Here is a 27129-nt window from a genome sequence, read left to right as displayed (position 1 = left end):
TGACACAAGCAGATCTCAGCTAAGACAGAGCTCATCACAGCAGAGATCCATCCACTTGCTGTGCTGACTCCAGAAATTATAAGGACCAGAGCCTTAAAACAAATTCTCCCAAGCACTGAAGGTTAAAGAAATGGCATCTTGGAAGTGGCTTCTTGGAGCTTCAGACAAAACTTTTATAGGGCTCTGTGAAGGCCCCAGACCTGTGGCAGGCCAGATGTTCAGTAATTACAAAAACATCTCGCAGACATATGAAGCAGAATAGCTCCAGTGAGGACACCACTCATCTGCCAAATGAACAAATAAAACCCAGTCAGTTTTAATGGTATTGATTTGCAGCAGCCAGGGAGTTTCTGTTCACTGCTCTAGAAAATAGAAAACTTACAACATCCCTGTGGAGTAGGGAAACTGAGGAATAAAGCACTCTGAGCAGGTATCTTCCTTTTAAGCCTCTTTTCCTCATCAACTCAGGCTCTACAGTCCTGCTGTGTATGTTATCTGCCTTCCTGTGTCAGCCCTAAAGAAATTTTAGCCCTTTTTAGAGCATTAACCAAATTTGACAAGCAGGGTAAAACCTGAAAGATATTATGGCATATTAAAGATAAAATTTACATTAAAATACTAGTTGAGAAGGATCCCCAGTGCCTCTGTGATGAGAATGGGGGAATTTGCAGCTTGTTTCTCTTCAGATATTCTCCACTCAAAAGACAGGGACAATATCTGGACTCCCTCTTTGTGTCCCTCGTCCCTCTGAGCAAGATGCTCTCCAATCCCATGATCAGTATGGCTCCTAAAGGGAAAAAAGAGCTTTTATTTTCTGCTGATCCTTTTCAGCCCCGGATGGCAAAATGCTGCAGATACTGTAATGTGAGCTAAAGGCTAAGAAAAATTAAAGTACAAATGGGCAAAGAGTGTGGCTTTTATCTTTGCCTTGTTATTCATGCTGCTGTCTTCCTCAGCACTTCTCTCCCACTTGTCTGGCAAATTAAAAACACAAAGAGATAAAAATAAAAGGTTTCATTTCCAAAACTGGTGCTTTTTTTTTAGTTGTGAATGGTTTTCAAGCCCTTTCTGTTCTGCTGTGGATGGGACTCCTGCAGTCACGCTTTCTTCCAAGCATGAAAGGACTTCAAACATTCAAGAGCTGTGCTAAACATTTGCCACATGATGCAGAAAATCAATGATACCATTTTGGAGAAGTCCCAAAGCAGAACAATTCTGGTCAACATGCACAGTCCTTGCACCCTGGGATCAGCTCTGTTTTGCTTCTGGGTGAACAGAGTGCAGAAGCAGCCTGTGAATTTATTGCAGAATAAGCCAATAGTCTTAAAATAGTAAGTGCAGCTGTAACTGCCCCAGTGGAGGGTCTGCCCTTGTCCAGAACTGAATTGTGAGGCTTTCTGTCTTTTCTGTGCTCTGTTCTGCACATCCCAGCTTGGAGATGCCATAGGATGAGCTGAGAGCCATGAAATCCAATAAACCTCCAGTGAAAATGTGATCAGCCAGTGCTGAGCACCCACTTGCCCACAGGTGCCAATCGCTGCCTCAGTAGTAAAGAAGGAACAAACACAGATTTCACACATTAATTCTCTCCTTTTTGACATTTACAGTGAAGAATAAAAAGACTCAGAGCCTGTTTTCTAGCTCCAAGGCACACATTGTGTTCACACCTTTTTTTCTCCCCAAACAGGATTGCCTTTTCTGTTGTCCTGCCTTTTGGGAATGATCCTTAGCAGATGACATCCCCCGAAACTGTGCTATCTAGGAAAGCACCAGCACAGGGTGAAATCACACCCAGGGTGTACAGGATGGTGAGCCTGGGCTGGAGGCTCTTCCTGGGGCTGTTTGGGGACATCAGATAGGAATCATTCTGCAGGATGGCACTCCTGAACCAGTTTGGAGATGCACGAACAGGGATGAGCTGTGTCCTGGGGGCTGGAAAAATCCCTGGCTGCCTGCAGCCTGTGCTGGTGATGGACCCCCCAAGGAGGAGATTTTTTATTAATTAACTCCAGCTTTCTCCCCAAAACCTCTGTTGTACAAACATGGTCAGCCCCGAATCACAAAGGCAGGATTTGCCATTTAGCATTGAGGAGAGGCTGGCAGAGAGTAGAACTTGTCCTGGGGATTTTACACATCTCATTTCTACCTCTGGAGACCACTGAAGCAAGAGAGGTAAAAAAAGGCAAAGCAAAACCACATATTGTCTTTATTTTCTCATCGTGTCCAAGAGAGGAGGAATAATGCAAACACCAATAAACCCAATGGCTCTGCTGGGAGAAAATCCTGTTGCGTTTGGAAGAGGCTGTTGACAGATAACTGGAAGCATTGAAAGTGTCGTTTTGTTCGAGCTATTTATAACCACTGACAGTGCTGGAGTTGGAAGCAGATTAAATGGGAGGTAACTGGAGTTTTAAAGCAAACCCAAGTGTCTTTAGGATGGGGATGGGCTGTGCCCCATGCTCTCCTTTAACCGCCCCTGAGCCCTTCCCTGAAGTGAAGCAAAGCCACCCTTTATGCCAAATTTCAGATTGATTTTCTTCGCTGCTCCCTGCATGGCCAGTTAAGTTGGTCAAGCATTATCAAGCGTGAAATCAGCAGAAAAGTCCCCCTCAGACATCTGTCAGCAGCAGGGAGAAAGTACAATAAACTGAGCCACTGGACTGCTGTGCCACACAGCCAAAGTGCAGCTCACATCCCAATGCCAAAAACTGTTCCTCGGCCTGTGCTGCAGAGGAACCCATGGGAGAGATGTGCAATGATCCCTCACAATCTTTATGGTCCATGAAACGTTCCCAGTGACCACTTTGGGCAAGCAGCAGTCTCTGGCAGGCTCTGTGCAGCTGTACAAGAATAAGCTCAATTTCAAGCTGCCCTGCCCAGTTTCTGCTGCCACTTCCAGGGCTGCAGCTCTGCTGGATGAGTCGCTGCCATGGCAGAACATGGCAGGATGTGGAGTTTGTTGCATGGGGCAAAGGTTTTTTTCATGGGGCTATGGCATTGTTAATCATCAAGTGCCAGAAGGGCTTATCTGGCATGGAAAATAATCATTTTTATGCCAATGTGTTATGGAGAATTTATTCATAAAATATTCTGGAGGATTAAAATATATTCTTTCCTTTCTCAGACAGTGGAGCAGAGCAGGCAGAGCATTGCACAAGAGACTCAGTTCTATTTCCAGCTCTGACAATGGCATAAAATACATGAGTGGGGCAATTCACTTTACCAGCTATTAAATGAGGTAAGGAATCTTGCCTTATTTACCTAAAAAAAAGTTTTGAGATCCACTGATTTAAAAAAAAATACAACAGATCAACATCAAAAAATAAAACCCAGCATTACTAAAGCAAGCTGCTTTAAAGCATTCTGCAGACAAATGTTACTCAGAGGCAGCAAGAAAGAGCAAAAGAGTCAGTGATGACCTTAAACAACACATAAATACAATTTCTATCTTTTGTCCTGCTTTTCTTACTCAGTCCTTCCCTAAATTTCTACTTTTCCCAGAGAAAACTCCGAAATGTGACTTTGCCCATGATCAGATATATTTATCTAAAATTAAGGTTGGGAATGATTTCGATTTTTGGAAAAGCAAACACAAGACTTTTGCAGAGAATCAAACAAAAAAATAAGAGAAAAATGATCTCTCTCCACTTTTGTACTGAAGAAGAGAGGTGCTGGAGGCAGAAGGTGAAGCACAGCCTCACAAGAACCTTGGTGGATCTCGTTTCTGCATGTTCAGGTGACAGCAGACCTGGGATGGGCTGAATTTTGGGCGATTCTGCCTGTGCAGACAGTGATGGAGGTGGAAGGTGATGGGGGAGAAGAGGGAGAGGGAGGTCAGGACGGTCTCTCAGGAACCCCAGGAAGGAAGGGACCTCTGGGGTCATGGAGTCTGAAGTCCTACCACATCTTCTAGACCCTGTCAATGCAGTCAGCTCAGCGTCATCCTCAGCCGCCTTAGCCTAGGTGAGATAACACACATCTCAAAATGCCACCTTCCTGCAAAACAGAAATATTGAAGACCAGAAGAAATTAAGTTCCTTGACCTGTTTGGGTTTTTTCCTCCTTATTTTTCTCCTTTAGGAGTTAGGAGGTTCTTGTCCAGCAGGAAAGGCTGAAATTGAACTTGGGTGCAAGCACTACCCCTGAAAGTGTCAATTCCGTTGTATGTAAGAATCCCAGCATGGACTTGCATTAATCTACTACCTGCTTTCTCTGGAATGATGAAACACAGATTTCAAATTGTTTCCCTGCAGGTTTTACCCTTTATTTATCCCTTTCAGAATTTTCCCAAATGTACACTAAAAGACTGTTATGATTTTGCTTATATCAAATTTAACAGAACAACTTTCAAAGATCAGGTGTAGCTCAGGGACTGTTTTGGGAGCATTTTTGTCGCCTGGCCATTTCCCCGTTTCGTTGTAGAACTTTAAACTGCTGGAGGGACAGTTGTGATGACTGCCTTGGGTGGCTGATGGAGGGGACAAAAGCTTTGGATCCATGTCAAAGCTTTCACAAGATTGGTTGACTGAAACTATTTTGGGGTATCCAGGGGTATTGATTATCAGTGTATCTGAATAATCACCCTCATTTTCCAGAGGAAAAGAGATGCTAAGTACAGCTCAGTGCTTTGTGGCACATTGCCATCTTCCCAGCTTTTTAATGTCACCAGTCATTGACCTGATGGGGGTCTGCTCAGGGCTGTTGCAGCCCAGACAGTTGGATCAAATCTCAGTGCTCTGAACTCTTCTGGAAGTGCTACATGGGCAAACTTCTCCAAAACTGATTCCAGTGTGACTAACATGTCCTGGTGCTCAGCTGCTCCATGATATTGGTTCCAATATTTACTCTGCAGCTCCTCAGGGAAGTGAACCTGATTTATTCAAAGCTCATCTGCACGGCTGATAATGAAAATTGTTGCCAGGCTCATCAGCATCAAGAGGATAACTTGAAAACCGGGCACAGCAAGCCTGACTCATGGTATTTTTTCCACGGGTCCCAACTTATGGGGAATATGAGACTTCTCTGTGTCTTCCCAGCTGGAAGCCCAGCGAGAGCCCTGACTTCTCCTTCCACTCCACAATGGGTAGGAGAATCCTCACTTTTAAATTAGGTCTGTCTTTACTAAAGAGCCTTACTAAAAGAGCTCATGAGAGAAAATGCAACTCCAACCTGTGTTTTAAATGGCTTCACACTGAAAGAGAGTGGGTTTAGATAAGATAGCAGGAAGAAATTGTTCTCTGTGAGGGTAAGGAGGTTGCCCAGAGACGCTGTAGCTGCCACATCCCTGAAAGTGTCCAAGGCCAGGCTGGACAGGACTTGGAGTAACCTGGGATAGTGGAGAGTGTCCCTGTGTGTTGGTTTAACACAGCCTGGTTTTTAATGGAGGCAGGAGAAAAGCTGCTCGAAACCTCTATGTCTGGCACACAGCCAATCGCTGAAGGCTCTGACGATGGGCAGGTTACTAGCCCAATTAGACAAGTTGGTAACGCCTCTGTGATGACATATTTAAGAAAGGAAAAACTGCGGGAAGTTCTCTTTTTTCTTCTCCCAAGGGGTGGTGAGGCGGCTGCCAGGGCCCCTCCCAGCGGAGGCCGCCAGAGGCTGCGCGGCCAGGGCCTTCCCAAGGTTGGGGTCGTGTGGCCGGGGCCCTCCCGGGGCAGGCACCATGCGGCCAGGGCCCTCCAGAGGCCAGAGCCACCCGTGTGGTGCCAGGGAGGACCACGCGGCTGAGGCCAACTGTGCGGTGCTGGCAGGGACCACGTGGCCAGCAGCGAGAGACATGGCAAGCAAATCCCTGATTCGGAGCCCAGACGAGATCAACCTCTCAACTGCAACTTACAGACACCGACTTTCTTCCAAGTCAGAGAAAAAGGAAAAGTGAGGACACATGAGGAAAACCAACATGACGGCACCAAGGTCAGTGAAAAAAAGGAGAGGGAGGAGGTGCTCCAAGCACCGGAGCTGAGATTCTCCTGCAAGCCATGGTGAGGACTGTAATACAACAAACTGTTTCCCTGTAATTCATGAGGTGCATGGCAGGGTGGGTGCAGAGATCCATGCACAGCCCGTGAAGAAGAGTACTCACGCTGGAGCGCGCAGATACTGCAAAGCTGTAATGTAGTGAGGAACTCGGAGAGAGATGAGCCGTGCTTTTAGACATAGAGGAAGAGAGCCTTCGCTTCCAAACTAGAACAGCTCATCCTTAAAAGGCTAAACCCCATGAACTAAAATGACCCACGCTAGGCAGTTGTGGGAAGACTGCTTGGCCCGTGGGAGGGATTTCACATTGCAGCAGGTTCGGGTGGGACTGCTGCTTGTGGAAGTTAAAACCACGCTAGAAAATTTGCAGAGAACTATCTCCTGTGGGAATGATCCCACAGCACAGCAGAAGAAACTCTTTTCCCTAAGCATACTGAAGAAAGATTTTTAAGAAGTGAAATACTGACTAAAACCTTATGTTTTGTTTCCTTGAATGGTCAGTGGAAAGAGAGAGGGACTGGGAAAGAAAGGTGTTCTGAAAGTTTGCTTTGGTTCTCATTACCCTTTTAACTTTTAATTCTGTTAATAATAAATCTTCTTTATACTGGTTTAAGTTTTGAACCTGTTTTGCCTTGAAGTGATTTTTTTTCAATAAACCTTATCTCAACTCATGAACATGAAGTTTTCAATTCCCCTTCCTCTGCTCAGCTATAGCAGAGGAAAATAAGTAGATGGCTTTATTCATGGGTGCCTGGCGCTTAGCCAGCATCAAACCCACAACACCCTGCTCATGGCAGGAGGTCAGAATGAGATGATATTTAGGTTCCCATCCAACCCAAACCATTCTGTCATTCTGTGATTCTATAAACAGGTCACTGCACGCTCCACTGAATTCCTTCTGCTGTGCCCTTTAAAGAGCTGCTTGAAGAACTGGCTGACACAGACGGAGTTAAAAGTCAGGAACCTACCTCCCAGGCATGTGGCTTTTGCCAGAAGCCCTTTAGATCTTTTTAACTTTCATAGTCTTTCAAGTTTTTGAGCAAAAGTTTTATTAAAATGCTGTAACTATTATTCTGGCTGGAATCCTGTTGCTCTGCATTGCCCATGCACCCTTTTTCCTACAGTTTTTATCTGTCAGTCTGATAAATAAACTATGCTTTTTTGAAGGCATTTCAGTCTTGACATTGGGCTCTCTAAATGATCTGTGACCCAACACTTTTTGCATTTTCAGCCTCATCTTGAGGCTATCATTATGTACAAGGCACATTTTTTTCCTGCAAATTGTTCCCATGGATTTGGCTATTTGATAGTGATTGGGTGACATTGAAGTGCTCAGATAAGACCTCAGTTGTTCTCTGCTGGACTGTGGCACTCTCTGCCCTCTGACTCCATGGCCTCTGTGACATGGTACTATTTCATCTTCTGTTAATAGCCATAAATCCATGGTTGAACGTTAATGGCACTCCAAGTTCCAGAACTGGCTCAGCCTGTTAGATTATTAGCAAAAGGCGCAGATTTTACAGTGGATTTGACACAGCTCTCTCCTTGGAGAGCAGAGCCACAAGGGTTATCTCAAATCTGCCCAGGAAAGGATGCTCAGATAAGGAGCATGGTTATATCCCTTTGGACTAAGCCAAGCACACTGCCACAGGATTCCTAAAATACTTAGGATTACACCCTTATCTTACTTGTCTTTAAGGGAACTTCGCATAACTTGAAGTCAGCAAATACATGGTTTATTTTGCTTAATTTCTCTTTAACTTAAACCTGTTTTCAGTACTAGGAGAGTCATTGGCTTGATGTCACACTGAAGCCTGAGAAATGCTGCAGTTTTGGACAAGTTTAACATAATTGAAAAACTTTGGAATGCTTTGGTTCTGTCACTTGCTTAAGTAGACTCTGCTAAAGTAGACACTGATTATTCTCTCTTCCCCTCCCAGCACTGTTACCTCAGTTGCTCTATCACCTTAACATCTTTGATAAATGGGTATAAATGACAAATGCTAATAAATTCCTGTGCCATTCACACAGGTCAAGAAAGCAAGCAAACAGAAGATTAATACAACTGAATCAGATACTGCTCGCAAAATAATTAAAGTCTTGAAACACAGCCTCTCTCTGCTTTTAATAATGAATGTTTGTAAATCACTGTTGCCACATGAGATCATTCAGCATCTCTTCTGGCTTATAACTTTCAGCCTAATTTTAGTAATGAGTGTTTTTCCAGTCAAACAATGTTCCTTAGATTTAAAGTTAGCAGATTAATATGCACATCAAAAATAAGTACATCACCTCTAATATCTCCCCAGTGACCAGGCTTTACTTTGCCTGACTGAATTGTTATGTATAATTAATATTGGTGTGATTACAGTTTGCCAGATTAAATGATGCACCCGTGGAGGAATAACAGCTCCACAGAAGTTCTTTGCAAGCAGGAGGGATGTAAGAAATCTTGGTGACTTACTTCTACCTGCTGCAGTCTGTTTGCCTCCAGATCATGGAGTTCTGGTGAGGTTTAATAGGTAAGTGGTGTTGACATCCCTCCTGTTGGTCCATGCCAAAGCCACAACATCAGCGCAGTAATTAATCCCTCTCTAGAAGCTGTAGGGTGCCAGAAGTGCTCTCAGGGTGCCAGACGTTGGGTGAAACTTCACCAGCTCTGGTAGAACCAGATGTCCTCTGCAGTGTCTATCTTCTAAAAAAAAAAACCCAAGCTAAATAAATTTAACTTTTATTTTTTAGCATTTAATTTTTATTAATAATATTCCTGTTCTATTTGCCAGAGGAATTGGCAACAAGGTGTTGTGGCAATATAAGAAATAGTCACAGATTTGATGGAGTCACCATCCCTGGAATTGTTGGAAAAATGTAGATATGCCACTTGAGGATATGGCTTAGTGGTGAACAAGGTGGTGGTGCTGGGTTGAAGGTTGGACTTCAGGTTTTTACAACCTTAATGATTTTATGAGTCTGTGATTCTATGATTTCATTCTCAGAAAAAGCCTTTGCAGCATCCTGTGCCTCGGTTTCGACTCTGGTGGATGAAGTTTAGGAACTGAGAGGAATTTGTGAACATAATCCAGTGTGTCAGCACTTCAGAGGCACTTCTGCCATGCACAGCCTTGGAGTTTCTGCTGGTCAGGTTCATAAATCACAGCCCCAGTGCTCCAGACCATCTGTGCCCTGACCATCACAGGTCCAATTCCTGTTGCTGTAATTCCAATTATGTGTATTTTTACCATCTCTCTTGGTTTTCAGTTACACATAATGATCTCCACAAAGATGTGCAGTTTATTTATAGCTTACAAGGGACCCAACAATGCGAGGCAGACTGCACTAAAAGAAGCAGCTTGTTCTCACTTTTTGTTCTCCGTCCTTTTGTTTGCTGCACAATCAAATATGGTTTTGCAGGCCTTTTGAATTTTCCAGACTGTTAACTGCCCACAATTGTATTTTCTGAGTGAGCCTTGTAGCTTCTTTGTAAAAAACTCCACTATAATTCCTTTTACATGTACAAAGACTTCTTCTCCTTCCCCTCACAGAAAACATCCTCAGTTGTGCAAAAATGGGAGGTCAAGTGTAAGAGAGACTGTTCTCACCCTGTTCTTCACCAGCCAAACAAGAAGTTGGTGTCATCTTCTCCCTCCTCCCATGTCTTCAGCTACACCACTGCAAGCACAGAATTGTTTTGTGTTTGTTTTCCATACCCTGTGCCTTTCCCTGTCTCTCTCTATCCAGCTCTAGGAGCTAAGAGCTGCTGAGATTTCAGGATGCTTTCAGAGTGGTTTTTTAGCTCCTCATTTTCTTAAAAGCCTCATTGCCACTACAGAAACCCAGACCCTCCCCTTTTATTTTTCCTTGACATCACTTTCTCCACCACCCCCCACTTTGCTTTCAGCAGGCTACAAACACCTCTCCATCAGCGCTAAAAATGCCCCCCATGACCAACCCTGGGGTAAAGCAGAAAGCTCTCAAAGGAATGTGCTTCACTTTTTTGCGTATCCTGACTCAGTGCTGTGAAGTTTTCAGCATGCCCCATGTCTGGAAGGCATTTTACCCAATACAGATGTTTTCCCGCAGTAACTCCACCAGCTTTCTCCTGGTGCTGCTGCAAGTTCTATCAGCATCAGTGCAGCGGGGTTGGCACTGGGTGATTACGCAAATAAAATCCCAAATTACCAAATTGCAATCACAGCGCAAGTGCTATTAGCACCTGATTCATCCATCACTACCTTATTAACCACTCTGATTAGTGTGAGCTGTGAGAAAACCCTCTGATCTGTACCTAAATACAGTCATCATTTTGGTGGTTCCATATTGGAGCTACAAAGATCAAGCAATTATTTCCTAAGTAAAAGCAGAAGGAAGCATGTCACCTCCTGCACCATTAGCCAGGTTAGAGACACACCAGCAAATAAACAGCCTGGGAGAGGTTTTTTTATCACTGCCACGTTTGGAAACTGTCTCTACTATTAGATATCATAGAATCAAGGAATTATGGAATGGTTTAGGGTGGAAAGGACCTTAAAGATCATCTCATTCCAGCCCCTGCCATGGGCAGGGACACCTTCCACTAGACCAGATTGCTCCAACCCCCATCCAACCTGGCCTTGGACACTTCCAGGGATCCAGGGGCAGCCACAGCTTCTCTGGGCACCCTGTGCCAGGGCCTCACCACCCTCACAGGGAAGAATTTCTTCCCAATATCCCATCTAAACCTACTCTCTTTCAGTGTGAATCCATTCCCTTTTGTCCTGTCACTCCATGCTCTTGTAAAAAGTCCCTCTCCGAATATATATATAGAGATATCTGCTGCAACTGTAAACTGGGTGACACATCCCAGAAAGAAGCTGCTCTTTGTCTTGGGAATATTTAGTGTTCCCTAAATGTGATGCAGCTGCCAGAGTTCTCAATCTCAGTGAACTCCAGTTCCTCTTCTGCCTTTTTGGTTCAGTTTCTCAAAAAAATATTTTGCTTGAAGCAATCTATCATAAATCAATCAACCCAAACCAATTTTTCTGTCTTTTCAATGCATACATAGATATACACTGGATTAGAAATGTATGTATGTATGTATGTATGTATGTATGTATGTATGTATGTATGTATGTATGTATGTATGTATGTATGTATGTATGTATGTATGTATGTATGTATGTATGTATGTATGTATGTATGTATGTATGTATGTATGTATGTATGTATGTATGTATGTATGTAGTGTGTATGTTGTTCTTTACCGACTCCCTCTGAATCCCAGGCAAAAAATTTTCAATAATCATGGAGAAACCTGTTAAAAAATAACAACAAAAAAAATTGTTTTAAATGTTTTTTGAATTGTTTGTGGACCAAAAAATATTTCAGACTACTCAGGTTGCTTCATATCTTTTAAAATCCAGAGTATTTATTCCTTTAGGCATAGCCTTCCTTTTTCCCCTGCTAGACAGCTGATGTGTGTGATTTGTGTATCTGGGTTAAGTTGGTTTATCTGCGAATTTTAGAGGGAATCAAAGGGCAAAATGTGTTCTGACGCTTAATTTTACAAGTACATTTGTTCTGCCAAACAATTCATTCTTTAAATTCTTCCAAATGGGAAATCATGCTTTCTGGCCCATGAGCAGACTCGTTATTTCTGACCATAGAGTATGAAAAATAACAGCCCTTTCTGCAGCTATCAGTTCATGTGACACCTATAATTTACAGCATTTGTAAATACAAATGGATTCAATGCCAGGTGAGGTTTCCAAAGGGCCTGGGAATCAGATACGCTTTGGAAAGGCTTCTGAGCAAGGATCACAGACAAATCTGTTTAAGGGACATGCCTGGCACAGTGTCTTGAAAACTTTTCCTCACTGAGGTAGTGGTGCTGGACTCAGCAGTTTCACATGTCTGGGTAAGCGCTGGCAGGATTCACCCCTCCTTAAATTCCTGCATTTTTACAGAGCTGTCTGGACATGTAGGAACAAGATCTAACTATAGCTGCCTCAGTTCTGCTGTTCATGCCAATCAAAATAGTCAAGGACTTGGGACATTAGCACCCTGTTATCTCTTTGTCCCCTCTTCCTTCCCATCCTTTTTTAAAATTTTTCTTTAATAATTCTGCACTTGCAATTCATTCTTTTCAGCATCTTTGCCTTGTGTCATTTGATTTTTTGGCTTTGGGGGTTATCACAGGATTGAAACGACCTCAGTATTCACTCCTTCAGCCCCTCCAAGCACCATTGAAAAAACCAGAGGTGGTAAAAGCAATAATCTCTCCATGGAGGTATTCCAGAGTCATCTCAGCATGGCCCTGAGCAACCTGGTCTTGTGAAACCTGCTCTGAGCAGGGTGTTGGACTGGGTCTCTGGAGGCCCCTTCCAACCTCAAACTTGAAGTTATGGTGCTATGAAATTCCAGTTGAACCACATTTCCCCTCATAGCCAATACCAGCGTGTTGGCCAGACATCCTCATTCCCAGTGGAGTGACTGGGACCTAAGAAATGTGGTCAGATGAATGTGGCACAGTGCCTAAATTTTAAATCCTTGTTCGCCTTGAGCTGTCTGTGGATCCCTTCATAGAAAGGTGGCACCCCCCAGAATTTGGGGGAGCAGCTGACCAGCCAAAAATTGCTCGTGTGTTACCCATTACCATCAACAGTTCTCTGTCATCTCCTTTCTGAATTAACAGCAGAGCTCATCACAAACCAGAAATTTCCTCTAGACCAAAGTCACCAGGATTTCTGTGCCAAAATCAACCATCTCATTAGACAACCTTCCCATTGTCTCTCTTGGCTCCTTTTTTGGTCACTATCCAAATTAAAAGTGTAATAAGAGGTAATAAGAATACACCAAATCCTGAAAAGTCATAGAATGTGGATTTATTAAATTAATTTCCAGTAGATTCACAGCAATATGATTGCACACATTTTAAGAGTGTTATGTCATATTAAAATGGTTTAAGAGAGAAAAATAGTTGTTATAAACGTGATTGATTTTTATTTACAGCCTGGTGCATTCCCATCTCTGCAGGGCACTTTACTCCTTCACAGCAGTGGGAATTCCTGACAAATGTTCCTCATGTGCTGCTGTCATTCATCCATTCTCCTGTATCACCCAGCTGATTATTCCTTCTGGGGCTAGAATCTTACATTTGACCTTATTGAATTCGGCTTTATTTTTCTCCAGATGATTTTCCCAATCCAGACAACTTAGCATTTTAGTCTTGTCCTTCTGCATGTGCACATGGATTGCAAATGTGATCAGTCTGTAGAATTTCAAATTCATTAATAAAAATTGTTGACTGGTACCTGCCCTATGGAGATTTATGCTTTTGTTTCTTAATATATCATTATGGTCTGATACTTCTCAGAGAACAGTTATTCATATTTTGCTATTTTTCAGCCAAATTCCAGTACAATAAACAGCAGCACTATCTAATCTTTAATTCTCAACATTGCTTAGGACGCTATTTAGTAAATAATGTCAAGACCTTAAGTCATATCTAATATCTATGGGGGTTTTTTTCAATCCTCCAGGCCTACTGTTTTGTCAAAAAAATGAAATTAAAATTCTTCAGCATAGGTTGTCCTTAAAAAAAATGTTAAAGTTTTGGCTGTTATTCATCCCTCTGTTGTCTTCTTCATGCTTACAGACTGAGGATTTATTTCAAGATTATTCTGAAAACTGGAATGATGCTGACTCACTCTATTCTTCTTTCCAAAGATTGGCACCATCTTGTCCCACCTCAGCCCCACCCCATGTTCCCAAAGGTTATTACCATGACTCTGTGGGTTATTCCAGTTACCTCCCATAATGCACACAGGTGTTTGTTGTCAAGTCCAGCCTTTGACACCTTCCTTTTACAAATATTTTTTTTCTTCCCATTTTAGTCTGACTTACTGTTTCTTTTCAGTAATGTTAATTCTGAAAGTAAGTTTCTTACAACTTCCTTGAGCCATTTTCCATGTTGCAACAGTCTGTACCTCTTCCTTTAACAGAAATTTCCTAAGGCATTGCCAGTTCTCCACAATTTTTCAGCTTAAAAAGTTCCCTTCTGGGTCTTAACTTCTTCCATTTGAGTAAATGCATTTTTCTGAAGACCATCATCAATATCTTACCCTTTTTACCTAAGGCTCATTCAATGCTGATTTAGTCTCATCCAGACTCTCCTCTTTCATCATGTTCTCAGTCTGTTTCTAGCTATTCTATTAAAAGTCATGTTATCTCTTTTTTCTTTGCTTAGATTTGGTTGGTTGGGCTTATTTTTTTTTTAGCTGCCCATCAAAAACTGGGGCTTATTAGTGTCCAGTTTTCCAGGTTCTTTTTACACCCTGCTGTGCTCTCCTTTCCAGACACATCAAAGAATTCATTTCATGCATCCCCCAGTTGCTACAAATAGGTACTACTGTGATTAATTCAGCTAATTTCCCAGGAATTGCTGTATTTCACACTGAGAGTTGGAAGATGGTTTTGGCACTTGATGAAGATGTCATAGAAACACGGAAAGGTTTGGGTTGGAGGGACTTAAATCCCATCCAGTTCCCACTCTCTGCCATGGGCAGGGACACCTTCCACTAGCCCAGGTTGCTCCAAACCCCATCCAACCTGGCCTTGGACACTTCCAGGGGTGGGGCAGCCACAGCTTCTCTGGGCAATCTGTGGCCTCACCACCAGCTTTTGTTAAGCAAAGAGTCACTGCCTGGGAATTTTGATAAAATCCTGCAGCTTTCTGAGTTTTTTAGGTGATCCATGCTCTTCTCTTCTCCTTCATTTGAACACATCCCGCCAAAAAAAGTACTTTGAACGGAGTGTCCACAGTGATTCACTGTGATTGCCAAGACTTACAGGCAAGAATACAATAAAAATGTACAAAATTAATAAGCCAGCACTGGTCAGCTTGTGTAAGACCATTTGGATGAACATCCCAGTAATCTGAGTATGTATCACACCCTGGCATGTCCTGCTTTGACTACACATCTCAATTCCATGACCATCACCGGGATTTGCCTCTGTGGAGCCAACCCATTTTCTGGAGAGAAGCTTCAATCAAGCAAATCTCTCAGCTGTGTAGTCTTTCCTGACAGGAACACGCTGCTTTGAGCACATTATTTGGAAGGATATAGCCTTGCTTTGGGAAAGTCAGCACTGCAGGAATCTACCCAAGCTGTCCAGCAGATACTTAGGAATTAAGCATGTCATATGAGAAGGAAACAACACATTTTCTAATCTTTGCCAGCCACAGGGAGATTCATCCCTCTTACATTTCATGTCCTGAGATGATGACCACGATAAGAACTGACTTAAATCCCACAGACCTTGTTTTGACTTGCAAATTGGCTTAAGAGCATCGCCTAATCAGGTAATTGAACCGTTTATGTGCCTTGGCTGAATCCCAGTCCGGGTTCATCTCTTATGAAATTATTCCAGGTCATTAACCAGTCTGGTGATCCTGAACCAGTCATTATGGGAAAATACAATGCTTACGGCCAGAAAAGCAAAGAGGACCAAGGCAGACTTCAGATAAGAGCATTAGACCCTTCATCTTAGTCTTGGGACAGATCTGTCAGTCTGCTTCCCAAAAGACTGTCCCAGATTCCTTCAGCCTGGTTTATAGAGCTGAGCACCCACTGAGCCTGCCATGGGGTCAGGAGTTGCTACCACGATGATGGCAGGGCCACCTCCCTTCCTGCCAGTCCTGGCATCCACTGAGCCCATCGCTCTTGTCCTAGACTACTGCTTGGAGTAGATCAGGGGATGGAAGGGGCAGCACAAGTTAGCGACACACATCAGCCCTAACAGGGCACTGCTGAGGTGACAGTGTGGTTCACCCACGTGGCAGAGAGGCATCAAAGATGCGCATTTTGTTGAGAAGGGCTCTCCACTGGTGATGTTCCTGGACCTGACTTTAAAATTGTCTGCCTTGTACGGAGTTACCGAGAGCCAGAACATGGCATGAAAATATGACATATCCTCCAGCCCATTCCCTCATTCTACCATTGCTTTCGACTCAGAATTTCCTGATTTATGGAGTGCGACAATGGTCTGTGTTTTCTTTTCCACTGCTAACTTTCGTGGTGCTTGTTGTTTTACCCTATTGAGCTCTGGGCTGGTTTATAGAAATACAAGGTATTCATGGAATTACCTATTATAGAGCTAAGAGCTCGTGGCATTTTGAGGTAGCTTGTGTGAAAGGAGATAATTCCTTCAGTCCCTGAACTGACATACCTGAAGGCATCACTCCAGCTGGATGTATCACACTGTTCTCACCACATTCAGCTTCAGCTCTTCAAGCTGCCATAAAAAAAACCCAAATTAGTTTTTTCCTTCATTAATCCAGCTCATTACTTATAAAGATTTAGACAACACCCATGGAACTATTCAAAAACAGTTTCATGGACTATGAACATGAAGGGGATTTTTATACTAAATTTTGCCATCGGGTCCCTTCTTCGTCAGTTCCATAGGTTTTTAAGATTCATTGCAACAATACTGTGAGAAGAAGATAAATTCAGGAAGAATTTCTTCCCAGAAAGGGTGGTTAAGCATTGGAACAGGTTGCCCAGGGAGGTGGTGGCTGCTTTCAGCATCCCTGGAAGTGTTCAAGAAATGAGCAGAGGCACCCAGTGCTCTTGTCTTGTTGGCAAGGTGGAGTTTGGTCAAAGGTTGGACTCAATTATGGGGATTTCTTCCAATCCTTAGGATTCTCTGAAGCCTGGTGGAAACTCAGGAGACCCTAAATGTCCTCTACATGTTAGCAGAGTCCTGCCACTTGGCCTGTAGCAAGCTGTTGTATCTCTGGTTTTCCTCCAACAATTTCATGATTCCATTTTCACAGGAAATTCTGTGGGGAAGAGATTAGTGAATCATCTCATGCAATGGTCTCACTCCTCCTCTTTCCCCAGTATGAACAGGAAGAATGGCCTTGCTGGGATGAGAAAAAAGTCTAGAGAATTTTCTCTGGCAGTAGCAACAGCCTAGGAAAGAGCCTAAGAGCAGAGCAGGCAGGTGGCCACACACCTGTATTCTCTTCTGAGTACTCACCACCTGTATTCTCACCAGAGTGTACAGGTGCATTCTCCTCCTGCAGCTGGAGGCAGAGTTGATATCATAGAATCATCAAATCATAGAATCATAGAACAGTTTGGTTTGGAAGGATCCTTAAAGAGCATCTCATTCCACATGGGCATCTCATGCCATGGGCAGGGGAACCTTCCACTAGACCAGTTTGCTCCCAAGCCCAACCTGGCCCAGAACACTTCCAAGGATGGATCACCCACAACTTCTCCTGTTACTTGTCTCTGTCTTTGGTAAACTCACCAGCCCTTTTTCTGTCCTTTAATGCATTTCTTGGCAATTTTGGCTGAATTTTGCTTTTACAGCTAATCTGCAGCCAAAAGAATATCCAACCTCAGATAATCATGATTTGGCAGCTGTGCCACAGCCATCACTGTCAAGATGTATCCACTGAGCAGGAAAATCCAGAATTTCTCACTAGTACAGTACTGCACCCAACTGCTCCATAAAATAAGAAGTGAAAAGAGGTGGGCCACTGTTTAACAAAGAGATTTTCATATATTGCTGTGCTGAAAATACACAACTGGGTGCTAAGAACTCTCCTAAACAAATTATTTTCCTAGGATTCAACAAGTTATCAATATTCATGATGATTTTGCTCACGTTCACCCTCTCTCCTGACCGCTCAGCACTCTGCTAAGGTAACCCCAATACATGGAATTATTTGGAATGAGGAAGCATTCCTGGATGGTGAGGACCTGAGTTGTGGTCTGTGCTGGTTCTAGGAATTGGCTGTGATATTCTCCATAAACAAATACAACCTAAGGCAAACATTTGCTCCTCACACTTTCTCCAGCAAACACAGCTTCAAACATCAGGAGGGAAAAACAAACTCCATGACCAGCCTCTCAGCTGTCCATAACTTCTGTGTTCATTTTTCATGTTTTATTTTCCCTCGTCCTGGAAGCAAAGCAAAGCAGGAGAAAGCATTAGCATCTGACCACAGTAATTTCCTGAATTCCAGAGAACTGCTGTCAAAACCAAGGATTCACTCGCTGCTGGAACATCTGTATCAGATTACTGCACTTCCCTGTTCGCTCCTGCACCGTGGCCTGCAATCAGCTGCTGCTCCAACCCAGAAGCTGGAAAAAAATATGTTGGGTTCCTACTGCTTTTCGACGTATTGTCACTAATGACTATTGTCATTTCTCTCTGCCACACTTCCCAGACTTCTGCCTCTAATCTGCACCATTTTCTCCCACTGGCTGTCAAGCTGCTGATAACACACACTTTTCCAGAAATGTATTTTAATTCTTTTCCTCTCTATATATTTTTATTCCAGTCCCTACTAAAAATAATGATGATAGTTTTAATGATGACTGATTCTTTGGCCTGATTCAGCTCTTTATGTATCTGATGCAAGCAGATTATTCATTGTCTTCTCCAAAGCATTTTCCATGAGTCTTTGGGAGTCACATCTTTTGTCTGATTGACTCATTAGATCTCAAGATTCCTGATCACCAAGATCAGAAAGATTCATTTGGATAGGTCCTTCTGGGAGTTTGCTCCTGATTTATATGTCAAACCTGGATTTCTCTTGGAAAGTACTAACACAGACTGACCCCATGGATTACCAGAAGAAATCAGGACCCTACCAAATGCCCTGAGACGATTTTTAAGGTCCCTTCTAACCCAAACTGCGATTCTATGACTTTATGACTTCCAAGAAAATGCTTGAAAAGGAAAAAGAAGGGACGTACATGGGATACCCCCAGGCAAAGATGGTTTCTGTTAAATGATGGCTCTTTGCACGTTGGTGTTGTCAAAATATCCTCAGATCAAAATTAAACTCTCTCAGACTTCTCAACTTGCAGCCTTGAGGGGCAACTGAGCCTGGTTCACCAGGGGCCATGGTGACCCAGGAAATCTAAATGTAGAGACAGAAAATTTGGCTCCGTTCCCTGAAGGATCTTGGTTAATACCTTTGTTTCTTTGTCTTTAACTGTGGGATAATAAGCAAAATATTTCTGAAACTTCTTTCCAATCCCTTCATTCCATGTGGAATGTATAATTTGAAAGGCATACTCGTAAAATGAGGCAACCTCCTCACCAGTGGGAGATCTGATTCCACTTTTGGGGTTTGGATCTGCCACCCTCCTCCCTGGCAGGTCACAAAAAAGGTGCATGCTACAATCACTGGGTGGTTGCTTGAAAAGTTTCAGCTTTGTGTTTAAAAGTTCACCCAACAGGGCTGCCCAAGGTCCCTTGGAGCAGCACAGAGGAGATGGAGGTGACATCTCCCCTTCTCAGCAGCCATTGGTAAGGCTACTGAACTTCCACGGGATTTGGGAACCACATGGAAGATTCCCAAACCCCATCAAAGTTCATTTGCAGAAACAGGACTTGTACCAAAACGCAAAACCACCAGTGAAGAAATTTGGAGGCCGCAGCTCGGTAACATTTCCCACCTGAAGAGCCATCCTTCCAGTGTTAAGTCTGACTCAAGGCATCTCATTTAAGCTTTGCAAGGGCATCCTTGCTGCATCCTTGCATGGGCGCTCACCTGGAAAATACATCTGCATATGGCCCCTGGCTCCCAAAGCAGCTGCTCTTCCAAGCTCTGGAGCCCCAGGCATGTTTTTCTCTATCCACTGCCCATTCTTCTCTTGCCAGCAGAAATTCCTGCCCTAGAACGCCAAGTTCACTGGCTGCAATGACAGAGCAGCCCAGGATCACTTGGGAACAGCTCATAAGAAACTGATGCTGCCATTCAAATACAAGAGCCATTGCAATAAGGTCATTCCTTTAGCAAAACGTCTCTTAATGGGCCTTCTTTGACCCATTCACCTCCAGACTGGAGAGCTCTCAGTAATGTGGTTTTGTTTTTGCTGGCCAGGACAAATCTGTTGTTCCCTTCTGACTTCTAAATCAGAAATGCAGCCTTTGCAGTCACTCAAGAGCCGGGAGAAGAGAACAAGGCAATCCCATATTGTGCCCTGCTAAAACCAAACATCTGGCTAATGCCTTCACATGGCCATTGCTACTCCTGTTGCTAAATTCATTACCCTTTTAGCTCTGTGGGTTGAAGCAGATTCAATATTCAGACCAGCAGCTAGAGACATTATTCAAATACATCTCAAATCTGGATATTTACTCAGGTGCAATCTCTTCATTGGAAATAAAATTCCCAGACTAAGCAACATTAACCTCACTCAAGGGGACATTTCTTGTTGGATTAATAGGGATATTTGCAGAACATGAGGGTTCAAGTAAAAAGACCCAAAAATGCATTTCTGGCTTTCATGGGAATGTCAGGGGAGGCTGAGCTGATCAACAAGGTGCTGGAATGGGGATAAGGAGATGTTCTCCTCCTGCTGTCAGTGCTGCCATAGGATTCCACTTTGTGATGGATTACATTTGATCTGAACAAAAAAAGGCAGGCATTACAGAAGAGATGTAACTCTCTCAGCCCCTAATTGCCCATTCTGTAGAGTCAAGGAGGTCCTGAAGATTCTGATGCAGAGAGATGGCTGAGCTCAGTCCTACCTTTGCTTTGAAAAGAAAACAGAGAAACCACCACAAAAAACGGGTGACTGAAGACATCAGTGCAAGAGAAATTGTCTTCCAGGTGAAGTTTTCACAGAGAGCCACCCTCATGTCATGGCTGCACCTCCACCACGTGTCCTTGCCCACAGGTCGTCAGCTTCAAGCACACATTTTACTGACTCCTATCCCAACGTGGACATGAGGTGAGGTGCCCAGTCAGGGGGTGAACATCCTTAATGCCACAGAAATAAGTGAGTCTGGCATTTATTTGTCATCCTTTATTATTTTAAGTGGCTTATTAAAAAAAAAAAAAACCAAAGCCTCACACACATTGAACCCAGATCTTTTTAGTCAGTCACAAGGTAGCTCCTAAAGTAACTCTGGTTAATTCTTATTGAAGGCAAAGTTGAGGAACACCACCCAGTTTGCAGAGTCTAATTTTAGTCTGAGCTTGTGCTATTCATTTTTGTGCCATGTTTTAATATTTGCTTGTACTTACTTGAGTGAAACTGAAGTGTGGAAGCCTGCAAGGTCCCTGTGTTCCTGTAAGAAAGCAAACAAGCTCCTGGGAACAATTACTATGCAACTCGAACTTATAGAAATAGTACCTATTTATTTATCTTTATATTTATGCATCATGAAAAGAGAATTACAAAAAGGCATGAGTCTATTGGGCTTTATCAGAGTCGAGATCATTACCTTGCTTCTAAAGCACCCTCCTGGCCTAGATAAACACGTGGCCAACTGACCTTTTTGCCCCACCTCTGCCACCCAGGGTCACCCTCCTGGGCTGCAACTGTTCCCTGCTCCTGATTGCTAAAGGCAAGCCCTCAAGCCAAACACTCAGGCTCCTCTTTGCAAATCCTTTTCTCCTCCCAACATCTCCATTTCTCTCCCCATCTCCCTGTCCATTGAAAGATCAGCTGTTGGGACAATGAGTTTTTTGAGTTTTCTGGTTATCTTGTGATTGACAGGATGGAGCGATGTCATGACAACTTCTTTGTGGGTCATGCAAGAAGGATATAAAGCTCTTAGAGAAAGTCCAAAGGAGAGGCATGAAGATGGTGAAGGGTCTGGAGGGGCCATACAAAGAGTGGCTGAGGTCCCTTGGCTTGTTCAGCTGGAGAAGAGGAGACTGAGGTCAGATCTCATCAGGGTCTTAACCTCCTCCTGAGGGAAAATGGAGGGTCAAGCACTGATCTCTGCTCTCTGTGACAGTGACAGGACCCAAGGGAATGGCTGGAGCTGTCCCAGGGGAGGTCTAGCTTGGATATCAGGGAAAGGTTCTTCCCCCAGAGGGTGCTGGGCACTGCCCAGGCTCCCCAGGGAATGGGCACAGCCCTGAGGCTGCCAGAGCTCCAGGAGCGTTTGGACAACGCTCTCAGGGACAGACTGGGGTTGTTGTGGTGTCTGTGCAGGGCCAGGAGCTGGACTGGATGATCCTGGTGTGTCCCTTCCAGCTCAGCGTGTTCCATGATTCTGTGAAGGCCTAATTTGGTGTCCTCTTCCAAAACTGCTTCTCAGGCTTTTATTTACGAGCCAAAGAATCAACCATGAGAGGCAGACCATGACAAATCAGAGGGACTTTGGTTCAGGGCTCATTCTATATCTGCCATCTGAGGCAGCTGATGGTCTGGATTTCTAACTGGTAGGAAACATACAGTAATGGCAAATAAACACTGACATTTCTGTGAAGCGAAATTTCGCAAAAAAAAAAAACTGCCAACAGAAATATTTTTCTGTGATAACAGAGCAATTCTTTGTTGCAATTTCGACCTTTTTGTAGCATTTTTATTTATATATTTGGTTCTGCTGAGATTTATCTTTTATTTTATGTTATTTATTTCATTCTATACATCAGTGACTGCTCTTTTTACATCGTCATTAGAAACTGTTCTGCTAATTACTAATTCTTTCAGTAATTCTGAAGTAATTGGCCTTATGTTTTGCTCATTCTTTCCTCAAAAAAAAAGTGTTTTGAAATGCGGATCTAAAATGTTCTGCTTGGTATTGGAGTGTTTTATTATATGGCTTTTACCAGAGCAAAAGGCAAGAAAAAGAACATCCCTGAGGAATGCTTCATTTTGAATATATCAACATTCCCACTGAAATAACAAACGTGTCCCACCAGCCCTATAAACAACACTTTCTGCTTGTTCTATCTCCCCATCCCACCTGCCTCAGCCTCTCAGATAGCAGCAGGGCACTCAGAGCTCTTCCCCTTCCACACAAAAAATCCAGCCTCTCTCCTTGGCTCCTGCCCACTGGGACTGAGACATGGGGTGGAGGCCTGCACCTCCTAAATGCCCACATTCCTTGTGTGCCCATAGGCACTGATGGCTGATGGCCTGGAAGATGCTTTACCACCTCACTTTATGCCCTGGAAGGTGCTTTGCTGCTTCATTTTATCCCCCTTTTTGTCTGGAGTTTGGAGGGGCTCCAATTTGCCTCAGCCTTGCTCCTCCACTTGCCGTGTCAGCTCTTGCATCCAGGAAGCCAAAATAATTTCTGGTTCTCAGAGAGTTCGCTGTAAATCAGAGCCAGGACCTGCCAACACACCTTCCCTGAACTAAGAGCATGTTCAGAAAGGAGTTAATGAGTTTGGTAATTCTTTTCCCGAAGGAGGGCATTGAGACTTCACCTGCATTGCTGTGTCCAGCTCTAGGTTCCTCTGCACAGGAAAGAGATGGACTTGTTGGAGAGGGTCCAAAGGAGGCCATGGAGGTTCTCCAAGGACTGGACTACCCCAGTTATGGAAACAGCCTGAGAGATTTGGTTTTATTCAGTCTGGAGAGGCTTAGAGCCCCTTCCAGTACCTCAAGGGGCTCCAAGAGAGGGGGAGAGGGACTTTGGACAAGGGCCTGGAGTGACAGGACAAAGAGAATGGCTTCACACTGACAGAGGACAGAGTTAGATGGGATATTGGGAAGAAATTCTTCCCTGTGAGGGTGGGGAGGCCCTGGCAACAAGTTCCCAGAGAAGCTGTGGCTGCCCCTGGCTCCCTGGAAGTGTCCAAGGCCAGGCTGGATGGGGCTTGGAACAACCTGGTCTAGTGGAAGGTGTCCCTGTCCATGGCAGGGGGTTGGGAAAAGATGGTCTTTGATGTCCCTTCCAACTCAAAACATTCTTTAATTCTTTTTCCATTTTTTTTCTATTCAGTTGCTCCAAAATTAAATTAAAAACCTGTGAGAGGAAGGTAATAAATTGCTCTCTACATCAGCTGGCAAGAAGCAAAGAAAGTTTAGACTAGACCAGAAACCTTCCAACCAAGAGGACAGAGAGTCCACTGAAGGAGGAGAAAGCCACCATGAAGGGAGGTTTTGGAACAGACAAATCCATCTTCAGAAAGGGGCTTGGACCAGTTCTCCATTGTCCTCCCCATGTGTGCTTTGGGATCACAGCACTGCAGCAGGAGAGCAAACAGTTAAAAACCAAACCATACCCAGAGCAGCCACATTCAGATGAAAAGGAGAAAACCGGGAAAAAATAATAAATGTAGCAATGGCATTGGTGTGATAGTGGCTGGAATGGTTTGTGGGAGCAGGAAGGCAAAGGGAAATGGAATTGAAATTCATGTTTGAGCAGTTTTAGGTAGATATCATAAGAGGATGCTCAAAGTTTCTTTTCCCTCACCTTTATAATTCAGTTAACAAAAGCTATTTCCTTCTCCTTCCCACCTCATTAATTAAGCCATAAACACTCAAAGAGTAGCCTGATTTTTCCTAGACTTAAATAAAATTGCAATACAAAAATACCAACAAAACATGTATTCATCACAAAAACTTCACTTACATCGACAAAAAGAATTCACCACAACAAAGTCAAAATAACATCATTGAATCATTTAGGTTGAAAAAGAATAACATCACAACACCAACAAAGGTGGGCAATTTACACCCACTCCACCCCTCATTCATAATTAAAATCAAAATTCCCCACAGTTCTAATGCTCTGCAGCAATTGCCCAGTCCAGGTTTTGCCCATTACCTCTCCCAGTTACTGTCCTGATCTCCAGTTTCTCCAGAGCCTCCATGTTTGGAAACAAAAGGTGCAGCAGAACAGGTTTGAACCATCCCTTGCAATCACTTTCAGCCCACTTTTAATATGCTTGAAGGCCTGGGATCAGCACAGGAGCCAGCAGAGCTGGACATGAGCTCAGAGGGACAAGCAGTGAAGACTGATCCTGGCTTCCCAGGGGATTTTTGGATGTCCTGCCCAAGGCAAGGCAAACCCACCTTTACAAACACTTAAATATTATGAATTTGCCACTCTTCTGCACTGGCTCTGAGCAGGATCCATTTGTCCCAGCTCTGGATCCAGGAGAGGCTGCAGGCAGATGCACCATGGATAATCTTCCTTTGCAGAGCAAGGGTAGAATCACAGAATCATGGAATGGTTTGGGTTGGAAACGACCTTAAAGATCATTGAGTTCCAACCCCCTGCCATGGGCAGGGACACCTTCCACCCAGGGCACCACTCTCCTTGTTACAAACCCTGGAGTGTGTGCAAATGTTGACCAAAATCCTTTAAGCTCTGGTGTTTTGAACCAAAAAATGGCCTTTCTTTTCCACGACTCGGGCAGAACATGTAATTACAGTGTGACAAACACTGTTCACCAGGAGTGTGTGTGTCTTTTTATCTGTCTAAAGAGCCCTGTTCGCATCACCAAATGGCACTACCTAAACCCCAGGATAACCTCTGCCCCAAAAGAGTAAAAAGGAGGAAGGAAAGGGATGTAAGGCATCAAGAGGGAAGAGCTGTACCTCCTGACCGGCACGATTCCAGGCACTCACAGATCTCTGTGTGCGTTTGCTTCAAGTTCCTCCACACAGAGCTACCCCAGCAATTTTGGGTTTAAGTGCATCAGTATAAACCTGTTCCTCATTAGTTTAAATTAACCATAATGGCCCTGATTTGGAGAGAAACAAGGAGACAGATGAAAAGCAAGGAGGTGACGGGATGGCAGTGGGCTGCTGATGTTCTTTAGTTGAGCTGCAGTGACAGCACAGGACGAGATCTCTCCCTGCCCTGGTGGGGAGGGAAAACCATCAGTGCCACCTCAAGGGTTTTCTGTGTGGTTGGGGCAGACGTGGCAGCCCCAAGGTTCTTACCCCCCCACAAAAATTGGCCCTTCAGCTCTCCCATCCCATCCTTGCATCCCATTCAAACCCTGCAGTCCATACCAGCTCAATCCTCTGAGCAACAGGGACAAGTTGTCTTTGGAGATATCAGGAGAGGAGGAGAGCTCACCCAGGGAGGGCAGGACCAGGGCAGATGCAAAATCTTCATCCTAATGAACGTCCCTTTTCTTCCTACGTGGTTAAGATCCCGCTGAACATGAGAAGCTTCAGCGCAGCCGTCACTTTGGCGAGAGGCACATGTTTTCTTTATCTCTGGGTGTCACTGGATAGATTAGATGAGATATATTTATCTCCACAGCAATCTGTGTTGCTGCAAGGAGAGGGCTACAAAATTCCATGGGATGAGATCTTCCCATGCTGGGTTTAGCATTCCAGTAAGAAATTATCCTTCATTTTGGTGGCTAAGGTGTTTTCATCAAAACATAAGGAAAATGAATGATTTTACCTCAAGTGTTGGGTGTTAGGGCTTTCTTTTTGTTTTTAAATTCACATTTAAAAAGCTGTTAAGGGTTTGTTGGATGGGTTATTTTAAGCAAAACCATCCTTATGAACATTTTCCTTGTGCAGTATTTGTTCCTATTTTCTTGTATTTTCCAGTTTTCTTGTTCTCAGCAGGGCCAAAAACCCAGCTCAAGGAAGCTGGGTCAAATCTTAAGGAAGAAAAAAGTGCATGAAAGAAATAAGTAAAATCAAAAATGTGTCATTTCCTGCAATGATCATCAAGGGAAATAAAGGAATAAATAAGCTGTAATATTTTTTGTCCACTCTCATATCCAGTGAATCTACAGATCTCCCATTCTCTGACAGCATAGTTAAATCACCCCACTGTCCACTTGGACTGCCCTTTAAAATAATTTTTTTTTTTAAGAAAGAAAAGTTGAAAAATCATGGATAAACACACTCCAAGGAAATACTTCCTGTGTACAGTAGAAAGAAGTTGAGGGAGAGTCCCTGTTCACTACTGGGGTCAGTCCCCATCACAATGTATGGAGGCAGGTCACTGGGAGGAAACCAGTGTAAACAGGATCTGCTTTTATCAGTGGGAAAAAAACACAGCCCTGTTTAAATTAGCCAGAAATATGTGCCTGTATGTTATAGTCACAAGCTGCTGTGTCCAAGCCTCGTTGCAGTGTTCAGTCACGGTCCTGGAGCTGTCCCTGAACACAAGATCCTGACTGTCCCTTCTGCTTCGGGAAGGAGCTCATGAGGGGATGCCTGCACCCCGAGCAGGATGCCTGGGCTGGGGGGTGAGGATGGGAGAACCAGGGTTTGGCATGGGAAGGATGCTTGATGGAAGCCCTGGACGTGGGACAAAAAAGGAAACCTGCCAGCCTGGCAGGGCATCCTCCTGGTGGGATGTCAAGGCTGGAGGAGGACATGTCAGACGGGCAGGGCATTCTGCTGCTGGGAACCCCCTGTACCGGGGGTCGCGGCACGGGGGGTCTGCGGTGGGACCCCGCCCTGACCC

This window comes from Corvus brachyrhynchos, unplaced genomic scaffold, assembly GCF_000691975.1.
Source record: "Corvus brachyrhynchos isolate BGI_N302 unplaced genomic scaffold, ASM69197v1 scaffold166, whole genome shotgun sequence".
Classification (NCBI taxonomy): domain Eukaryota; kingdom Metazoa; phylum Chordata; class Aves; order Passeriformes; family Corvidae; genus Corvus; species Corvus brachyrhynchos.
This window is presented reverse-complemented; position numbering follows the sequence as displayed.